The sequence below is a fragment of the Sphaerodactylus townsendi genome, linkage group LG06 (genome assembly GCF_021028975.2).
Source record: "Sphaerodactylus townsendi isolate TG3544 linkage group LG06, MPM_Stown_v2.3, whole genome shotgun sequence".
NCBI classification, from domain to species: Eukaryota; Metazoa; Chordata; class Lepidosauria; order Squamata; family Sphaerodactylidae; genus Sphaerodactylus; species Sphaerodactylus townsendi.
In genome coordinates, this window is record NC_059430.1 from 59,752,599 (window position 1) to 59,763,196 (window position 10,598).

General features: G+C 44.1%; 1 protein-coding gene and 1 long non-coding RNA gene across 4 annotated transcripts in view; one reads left to right on the forward strand and one right to left on the reverse strand.

Moving 5' to 3' along the window:
• RAP1B (RAP1B, member of RAS oncogene family) overlaps positions 1–2,127 on the reverse strand; it is a 38,493-nt gene extending 36,366 nt beyond the window's left edge. The window contains exon 1 of one of the 2 annotated variants that reach the window (XM_048500472.1): positions 1,972–2,124. The gene's annotated coding sequence lies outside the window, so the exon portion shown is untranslated. Of the gene's footprint in view, positions 1–1,971 lie in introns of both variants that reach the window. The other variant, XM_048500473.1, reaches the window with a different exon arrangement.
• Positions 2,128–2,259: 132 nt separating this feature from the next.
• LOC125435062 lies at positions 2,260–10,045 on the forward strand. 2 transcript variants are annotated; one of them, XR_007244850.1, is made up of 3 exons: positions 2,260–2,420; positions 3,578–3,716; positions 8,423–10,045. It is a non-coding gene; the product is annotated as an uncharacterized LOC125435062 (long non-coding RNA). The 2 variants fall into 2 exon arrangements; XR_007244851.1 differs by having other exon boundaries at positions 2,260–2,398.
• Positions 10,046–10,598: the final 553 nt, after the last annotated feature.

Genomic DNA, 10,598 nt, shown 5'->3' on the forward strand with positions numbered 1-10,598 from the left:
ATTTTATCTTTCCAGAAAGATAGCTGGGCAAAGTTCATTAAAATATTCTTAAACTGTACTTGTGACTTATTTAAAACAGTATCCTGCCTCACCTCCAGAGTGAATAATTTAAATTTCTTTGTGTTTTTTTTAAAACTTAAAACTGCTTCTAATAGCTTACTCTCATGTCATAAGTCTTTTACGGCTCCTGCAAAATATCTGGACTTTAATGGGAAGAGTGCCCTTTGGTTTGGGGCAATTATAAAGAACATAATCAAATTTGGTACACATTTTATTGGTAGGGGATTCTTTTGCCAGCCAAACTTGGATAATAGGGTAGTTTGCCATGTACAGCTCAAATTATTCAAGACTCTATAGAGCCAAGTCAACATAATAAAACACACCCAGAACAGTACAGGAAGGTTATGCAGGATGCACAGTGCTCCACTTCTGAACGGCCTTCAAAGATAATCCCACTTATGGAGTACGAAAAAAACCAAACCTCCCAAGTTATGAAAGCTTAAATGCTTAATTCACACCTTGAAACTGAGATGTGAAATTGGGAAAGAACATCTCTAGGTGCAAATGCATCCTGACTTCCTAGAGACAGTGATAGTTTCAGGAGAACCAGAAGGCCACAATACCAAAGTGACAGATGACTGCATTTCTGATTCCACTTCCATGTTCAGTGGACTTTACAAACACCATTACTTCAGTCTGTCTGGATTCGGTTTCCCAGACAGTAAGTTTCTCAAATACTGAATTAGAGCAGGTCAACTAGAAACTATACAGCCAGTCAAAGGTAACAGCAAAAAGCTGAAGAAACCAACATCAGCAGCATGTAAGCAAATACTTAAAACACGCAGGTCAGAAGAACTTAGTAGACAGCATCTAGCAAAGACTGCTACTTTGAGAAGTTAACTTCGCTAAATTAAACTAAGCCAAGTGCAATGCAGCGGTCAGTCACAGCTGGCATTCTCAGTTACAACTCAATGGGACACCCATTAACTCTAGTGGAGTTTATTTCCAAGCAATTAATTTAGATCCAGGGAATTAAAGAGGTCAGAAGTCTTCCCAATTTTCTTTAACAACTGTATCTCAAAGCTCTTTTGTCTGTATAATCAACTTTATTCCTTATTTTAATTTTTTTATCTTCTATTTGCCCAGTTTTGCTCTCTAGAAGACAAACACCACTAACCAAGTTTGCAGCCAAGACAGTGCTCCCTAGTTCACTCTTTCAAAGGGAGTACTTTCCTCTGACGTTCGCCCCAATCCGGCCCGCTGGCCACACAAGAATAGCGCCGGGTCCAAGGGAGGGATGTTTCGCAGCGGGCCCGGGAGGCGCTTCTTGCGCTCAGAAGGCTGAAACAGATCCTGGCAGGAGCCTGGGAAGCGGAAGAGGCCTCTTGGAGCCTGCAGAGCGGCCGCCCAGCTTCCCGCTGGGGCGGAGAATGGAAACAGTGAGCCGCTTCGATCCAGCCGGACTAGGCGGGGCTGCGGCTCCCCACAGAGGCCGACGCCGCCGGAGTCCAGCCGGCGAGAACTTTCTTCGGGGCGGGAGGGATTCCCCCTCCCGGGGTGTCCCAAACGCGGCCGGCAGAGAAGGGCTCCAACTTTCCCCTCCCACCCTAACTTCTCCCCAGGAGGCGGCCGTGGAGGGAGGGAGGGAGGTGGGGGGCTGGAGGCGGCTCCTCGGGGCAGCCCGGCTTCCTCCCGTGGTCGCGCTGCTCCGTTCCGCCTCCGCCATGTTCGAGAGCCTCGTCCCGTCTGCAGAGCGCCGCCTCCAAAGCAGCCGCCACATCCCTCGCCGGGCCCCTCGCAGCCTCCGGAGGCTGTGGCTGCCGAGCAACCTGTGTCAAGACCCTCGCCGCTACCACCGCCCCGTGCCAGGGCAGCGCCAGCGCCAAACACCCGCGCCTTCCCTCCCGCCCACTCGACGCCGGGCCCGGCTGCCCGTCTCCCGCCTGCCTCGGAACGCCCGCTGGTACCTACCGGACGGCGCTACCGCTCCCCACCGTCCGTCGCCTCCTCCCGGGCTGCACCCCGCTCTGCGCACACGCCCTCCGTCTCTCGCTGCCTCTAGCTGGGCGAGGCTTGGAGCCGTCGCCGTGACGTTGCACGCCCAGCCTCGCTTTGGTTTCCCTACTCAAGCCGGTGCTGGTGAAGGGGAGGGGCGGTGAGGGGGGGTGACCTCTGCTTCCTCTGCGCAGGCGCGTGGCTCAGCCTGGAGACACTGCAGCCTTTCCCCCCTCCCCCCAACCTTACGCAGGGCCCCATCCTGCCGCAGCTTGTGGAAGCGGAAAAGTAGCTCGGGGCTGCTGTCAGCGAAAAAAGAAGAAGGAAGTAACTCACAAAGGCACCCACCACATCTCATTACGATAGCTGGGGGCGGATATGGTGCAGTCACCCCATACCTTTAGTAGTTAGTGGGGTTTTTTTTGGTAAATTAAACTGCAGTCGGCACCCTTAAAGGCTAATAAAATATGGTCTAGAGCAGGCTTTTGTGGGCCAGGGCTCCCTTAATTAGATGCAAGTTTTAGGTAAAAATTGCGATTCTAAGCATACTTTCTTAGAATGAGAAAATGATAATTGAACTTGGTGGGACATATTTGCGAAGAAAACGTGCTAGATCTGGCCATCAATCAGAAATAACCGTTTTAATTAAGAGTCAATCCGTGAGCGGCTTCATAATAATGTTCCCACCCAGTATTGCTAATCATATGTTAGGAACCCCTTCTTGGATGCTTTTCTTTACACAGCCTAGGCCAAGCATCCGTTCTTTTCAAATCACAGGGAGAGGAAAAGACACTCATTTTTGCATCCTAAAACAATGATGTGCAGCCTGGTCCTGGGTAGAATTAGGAGTTAATTCAGTTTCAGGTTGCGATCTGAACTCCTTATCCATCTTTAACTCCCTCCTCCCATAGTAGAAAGTTCTGAACACCCCTTAAAATAGATGGCAGTGGCCCTAGAGATACAGCAAAAGTTAGTTGTGACTGTATCTCAGATGGCATTCCATTGGTTTCCGTGGAACTTAATCTTGACTAATTTTAGCTGGATCAAGGAGTTGGTGTGTAACCAACAGGAAGTTGCAATAGCTACGCATCTAGAAAAGAGAAGGGGTGTGGAGAAAGAAAAGCAGATTCTAGCAAAAGTTACATTTCCCCAAAATTCCTTGCTGTTTTGAATGACTTCTGCATAACTCCCTCAGCTTTTATGTTTAGCTCAGAGCAGTAATAAACTGCCGTTGCTGCTATATGCATGCATCTGCTCCATTCTGCCACTGCGAGTAGCAGAGTACTGGACTAGATGGACTCAGGTCTGATCCAGCAGGCTCATTCTTATGTTCTTATTCTTTTTCAGGCAGTGATGCAACCTGGAAAAACATAGACTTTTCTTATCCTTGCACTTTGTTAAAGGTGGCCTGGAAGTAATGTCCATTTACCCCTATTTGGGGGTGGGAAGAAAATAAGGCTATTTATAAATAGACTTGTTTGTGTATTTGGATATATACAATGATACACAAGATTTGTTAGATTACAGATTACAGACAGAAGGACTCTGATATGTGTGCAGATAACAGTGCTTGTCTTCCCAGTTTTGCCACTGCTGAAATGTGAGCAAGGACCATGGTGGGTGTTGTTGACAAACAGGATTGCGAACAGGCATGGAAAGAATGCCCCATCTCCTTAATAAAGTGTGGAAATGGGTATCTGAAGCTTTTCACAACAAAATAGGTAAATAACTTTACATTCACTCTCTATTAAAAGACAGGGTTTTTTTTCTCTCCTGGCAGTTGGTAATTTTTAGGGTTGGCTTGGGGCCTGGAGTTCTCCTAGAATTACACTTATGCACTTGTGGTCTACTCTGCAGTGAGCATACATTCCCTTCAGGTCAGATTGTCAGTTACAGACAGGTTTCCTGTTCTTCACAACTCACCATGCTCTCAGTTTTGATTCCTTGCACAGTTTCCAAATGCTGCGAAAGTGTGACTTTTTGTCTTGTTTTGCAGGGAAAGCAAAGGAGACTAGTATGTGTTTAGCTTATTTCAGGTTTTCTGCTCCTCCCTGCCTTCCTCTACCTACACATAGCAGCAGTTCAGTTCACTCTTCTGCTAGCATTTCAGGTGGATCAGTGGGACTTCTTCTTTTAATTTTCACACTTAGGCTCCATTGCAGAAGCAATAGAACATTGAAATGTACCCCACATAAGGTGGCAGGCAACCTCCCAAAATAGAGGTTGCAGGGGAAAAATCGGAAGCAGGGAGTGGGCAAAATGGCGGCTCAGCTCGACAGGAATCAGTGGGGCACTTCCTCGCATGTAAATGAAGAAATTCACTGGGATCCCACTATTGCTCAAGCAGCCTCAGGGTAAGTATTGCATGCATAAATGTCCATAGTCCCACCCCTTCCTGCTCCCCAAGCCCCACCCCCAGCCTCAGTGCTTATAAAAGAAGGTCTCCGAGGCCGGGACTGCAGTCTCTTCTGGCCTGCCTGGAGCAGAGGTCAGAAGAGACTGCAGGCTTCCGACTGGGAGCCCAGCCAGCAGGGGGGGAAGGAAGGGAGGGGGAGTCCAGGGCGGGGTTGAGGGCACTTGGAGGCAGCAGGAAGTCCTGCTGTCTCGTCGTTTTTTGCGTGCCTCGGACGGGGTCCAGGCACGCGAAAAACAACAAGACAGCAGGACTTCCTGGTCACATGGGGGGCCCAATTTCGCGCCCCCCAAATCACCAGAAGAGTGGCCCCGGGGACAAGGTACCCCTTGTCCCTAGGCAGATACGCCACTGCATATGACCTTTGAGCTGGATGTGACATGACATCACACCTCAGCTGTGCTCTCTTCTCAGGAACTATGTTAAATGTCCAGTAATTTACCAAGACAGAGTTGGCAAACCTTAGCAACCCTGCTTTAAACACTGGCATTCTCCTTTCTACCAAAAGATCTAAGTACAATTGTGAACTCATCTACCACCACTTCCTGGACCTTCTTTGTTGTAGAATGCTCCCACTGGTTTCTACCTTGTTCTGTCCCCCTTCACTTCGTTTGAATGCAACGTTTAAAAAGAACTGCTGCAGATGGAATGAATCTGCAAGTGAGGCTGAGTGGCGGAGGAGGACCCAGGACCATGGCAGGTCAAATGGAAAACTTGTCCACTGGAGGCTGCTGCTACCTTCCTTGCTGCAGGCCTGGCTGGCTCCCCACTCTCCACCAGAGCTTGGATTCCTCCTCCACCAACCACCTGGGCTTTAAGGACAGTCGAGGCTAGACAATATGCCTAGTCTCAGACTTACTGCACATTATTCCTGCCAATGGCAGTGGCAGCAGTGGCCGTTCTGTGTGAGGTCCAGGCAGGCCAGACTCCCTTCTCATTGGTCATTCTCTGCCACCATTTCCTCCTCCCCCCTGTTCCTGGTGTTGCAGTTTCCTCTGTGCTTCTTCATCCCCTGCCCTGTCTTCGCAGGAGTATAAGGGGGGCATCGAGACTGCTGCTGACAATCCATAGTTGCAAGTGCCTGCAGCCCAGCTGAGAGTGCGGAGCCTAACCCAGCACTTTCCTCTTTGGCCTCCTATGCTTATTCACTGTCCACTGACTGGCCTCCTGTCCTCACAAATCAGGAACACCCACTCTGACACACCCAGAGACAGCCCCAGCTGTCACCTTTGTCTCCCACTGTTCCCTCTGCAATTTTGACTCTTTCTCCACCTCCTTTTGTGTCTCACCGGGCTTGTCCCTTGGGGGCTGTTGCCAGGGTCACTTTATTTGGCACATTTGAAGAGTACTTCTGTAGTAATGCACTGTTTAACTTACAGCACCGCGTGGTAGAACGTTAGCACGCCAACGGATCCCACGGCCTTCTTAGTCGTAGACCAAGCACTCCCCAATTTCTCATCCCCCCCCCCTAAGTGAGTCACGGATCATGAACTATCTGGCTCAATCTCACGCTTGTGACAATGTACTGGCCCAAGCCCCTGTGTGAGGATTAGGCCTAGACGCCACGCCCTCTCCTCCGGTGATCGAAGCCAGGTGCAGATCATGCATCACATGATGATCTCCCCACCCTCCCGGGCTTCCCGCCTCGAACTCCCCTCGTCTCCTCCCTCCCACCACTGAGTAGACAGCCAAAAGTGCCATGTCCAGCACGCTGGAGACCTCAAGTAGGAACATCGGGACTCCGGCTCCCCGCTGCTGGCGCATCTCCAATTAGGATGTTATCTCCACAGCTCTACCCTCGCTTCCACGCTGACCACTGCGGGGTCACTCATATACTTCCACTAAATGCTGTGCTTAAAAATAAGTTATAGTGCCCATAGTCATTCGGGACTATTTTCTACTGTGGAAGCACACTACTCTCTCTTCTGTCTCAGCACTACTGACTGCACTTAGATCTTTTGGTGGAAAAGGGTATAGAGATCTAAATCTTTTGTAGGTTGCCCATGTAGGGAAGGGTGTCTCTCTATAATTTCGTTGTGCGTGCACAATGACAATAAAATGCTTATGCTTATAGTAGCCTGCTGTGCCTGAGGCAGTTAATGTATTGAGTAAGGGGATCGAAGTATGAGAATTTTGCTGAGGATACTGAACGAGATCAATTCTTTTAGCCCTCAACTTTTCCCACAGATTTTCAGCAGTCTAAGCAATAGCAGTATGAAAATTATTTTTGTAATGTGTTTTTTTTTTGCTTGGACAGTGAATATTGCCATAAGCATTTTAAATGGTATTTATACTCACTTCCACAATTAAGTCTTCAAATGTCTTACAGTTTTTAACTTTAATACATTGATGAAATTGGAACATAACACTCCATAGGACCCTTCTTCTGAGCCCCCATGTAGATTATTTAAAGATAATTGTACCTTCATCTAGTTCAAACGGGAATGGTTTCTGTCCTGGGAATAAACAAGTGCTAGATACAAACAATTCTAATGCAGAACTGACTCAACACTCTATATTGTAGCCCTGTATTCCATAGCAGTAGTGACCATGACTAACATAAATTTGATCTCTATAGAAAGCCATCTACTTAAAAATCAAAAACATCCACCCTTTTATTGCACTTTATGAGTTTTTGGTATATACTCAATATCATTTACTTTGAGTAACTTATCCCATAACATCATTTTACATAAGGATTGGCTAAATCTAGTCTTGCTTGATATGTTTTTTAAAACTGAGATCCCCATGTTTCATCCAATGTGAGTTAAATTTAAAAAGCAAAGAGGCACATTGGTTAAAATTTTATGAATAACCCTGCCTGATCACATCAAGGGGCCCTTAAATCACAGTTCTAAGATAAGTTACTCTAAAGTCATTGTTGAAATCAATTCAGTAACACAGTATAGGATTGCACTGCTAATCTAGGGGATGGGGCGGTCTACAAATCTAAACAATAAATAAATAAAATAAATAAATAAACTTTGGCAAGAATCCCCAGAGCCAGAAATTCATCCATGGTCCACTGATGAACTATAGCCTATCTTCTGGCCACCTCTGATTTAAACATTCTGTTGTACACATAAACAGAGTAGTTAAAGAGTAGGTCTTTTCTACCTTTTCAGTTCATGCGTAGCAAAGTTGCTTGCTCTTGTTAGTTGTTGTGAATACTGATGTGATGAGGGGTAGATACTCCAAATTAACATCTAGTAAAACAATCCAACTGATGCATTTTTCTTCTACATAGAAATTCATTGATGGGACTTTATTGAATTTTTTCATATGTTACACAGTCTTTAAGGGCACGAGAAATCCATAGCAGTTGGCTGTCCTAAACATATCATAAACTACTTTGATACCTGGTTGTGTGTATGCAAAGATGATTAAATGCACCCATGTTAAATGATTTTGTGTAGGAGTGCTAACTGATAGAGCATAGGCGTCACTTGCCTAAAGCACCATTTGTGGTTTATGCACAGCCAATAGACTAATAGATGCTGCATTACCTTCTCTGTAAGGCTAAAAGTGCTTATCAATTATTTAAAAAATATTTACATATTGATAAAACCCTACTAGTTAGATATGAATTGCAGGAGGCTTCATATACAAGATATATTACCTACTAATTATCTGTTTGAGGTTCATTTGTAGACATTTATTTATAACCCATGGGCATTTATTTATAACCCAGAAAAGATTGACTTTGTCAAATCTCTGCATGCTTTGATATTGATATTAGAAGGTGTTCAATGGAAAGACTTATCTATGATCAAGGTTGGGAACATGATCTAAAAACAGCTGATCATCCTGATTGCATTGAACAAAGTAGCTATCTGGAAGCAGTATCAAAAATGCTTTCAGAATTACTGAAAACCCATTGCTTTGGTATTAGGATAAAATATCAGCTTGGACATATAAACATATTAGTTGTATACAAATCTGTCATAGATGCTGGTGAAAGCCTAGGACCACAAAGACACAATTATACTGTGTTTTAATTTTTTCACTCTTCAGAGAAGAAAATTGTACTTTGGACCACTGAATCCTGCCTCAGTCTAATCTGTGTTACATAAGCACATTCAAGACTTCAGTTCATAGTTCAAGGTATTTCAGCTCTCTGGCAAGTTGTATTGGATCATACTCCTTTGCTTTTGACACATTCCATCCTACCAAAAGAGGATCCTGTGACTTCGGTGTCTAACAAATGAAGGTTTCTCCCTCATGTGACTCTCAGTCTGCATTGTTTGTAACCTCTTCTACTACTCTTAACTCTTGGTTATGTAATTAAGGCTTCCTCTAACACAGTCTTTCCCACAAAATGGAAACACTTCCCATCTTCCCCTCTCAATCAGGAGGCTTGACTCTGAGCTTACTAATTTTCTTCACACCTCCTTAAACCCTGGAAAAATCAGATGTTTTGTATTCTTATCCCCCTACAACCTATATTTGAAGTCTCTCAGTACCCAACTCTTGAAGTATCCACAATACTAGGTACCCTGCATTTTAGCTTCCTTGGTATACTCACTACATTGAGATTCCATATGTTCATGGGAAGCAGTGTGGCTCAGAGGTATAGCATCTGATTGTATGGAAGTCCTGGGTTCAATCCCTGGCATCTTCAGTTTAAAATAATCTGGCTATTGGTGATATGACAAATCTTTGCATAAGTCCTGGGTGAGGGCGGGTTCATGTAACCCGCCTTTCCCCCGCTTTTATTGGCCCGTGCAGAAAGAGCCTTTGACAGGAAAAGTTTGGTGAGCTTTTAATTTGGATTTCTGTGTGTTAAACATCTACTCTGAGGGGATTTCAGTCAGAGAGTGGATCTGACTTGAAATATACTGAGTGTATGAAATCTCACAGTCATATTTGGAATACAAAAAAAATATATTTATTAAAATTGGATAATTGCATATTTATAATTTAATAGTAAAATATAGGAAGTATTTGACATAGGAATTATTTAATACAATATATGCAATTTATCATACATAGACACCATACCGTCTGTTTGTATACATTCTAATGATAGAATCCCTGTGGTGGCTAAGTATAAAACCAATTGAGGAGTCTCTCATTGATTAAGAAAAGTCAAAAACACAAATGCGTGTCATGTTCTGATTGTTATTATATCTTCCCATGACTGTGAGATTTCGTACCCTTTAATGATGGCTTGTGGATTACCCTACGCAGATTCCGACGTCCCGGTGCGGCTAATTACTTCTACAGCTCTTGGAGCCGGTGGCATTGCATCAACCGCAGTGACTTGTGAAATGAGTCGTACGTTGACTATATATACAAAACTGTATTGGTGTAATAACCTTTATTCATTCATGTGATCAGAAGGAAAACACGGAGCAAGTCCCTCTTGGACTGAACTGAATCATATTGCTAAATATATATGATTGTAATAAGATGTTATTAATGTTGATTTAAATAATAGTAGAAAAAAGTCTAGTGATATGATATAGAGCAATATACAGGCATGCACATTAGGATAGTATTGCACAATTGATGATAATATATATTGGGAATATTGTATAATACACTTGCCATTGCAGTATCAATATGCAGCGTTGTGGTTATTGATTGCATTATTTTCTGATGGTTCCCATTGTATAAGTTCCTATTTAAACTACATTCACAATATATACAATAAACAGCATTTGTACACTTGTAAAACACTTGTAAACTCCTTGATCTTTTTACATTAGTTTTCTGAAGGAAAAGAGATCTCTTTGCACACTTCACACCTTCCATATTTGAAATGTCCTGCTGTACTTAAGGTGGTTTGAGCTAGTAGTTTTCTAACATCAGTTTTAATCAGAATGTTTCCTAAGGATCTTTGGGATACAGGAAGAGGTATATTTCACACACTGGCAGATGTTGGATAATTGGCCAATATCTGTTAATAATTTTCCTGATTTTCTCTTTCATATGTGAGTATTCAATAGAAGTAACTATTCTGTAGTTCCCAGTTTGTTCTTATTCACCAATAAATCTTTCCTCCTAATGTTGTTTGCCCTTTTCAGAAAAGTCTAGCTTTTTTGATGATTGGCCAAGAGTATCCCCTATTCAAAAGTCTGACTTCTGTAGCTCTTGCTGCTTTTGTATAGTCTCTCTTAAAAGTACTGTTGCTTTTGACCCTTAAAAAGATTCCATAAGGGATATTGTTCCTAATGTGACTGGGGTG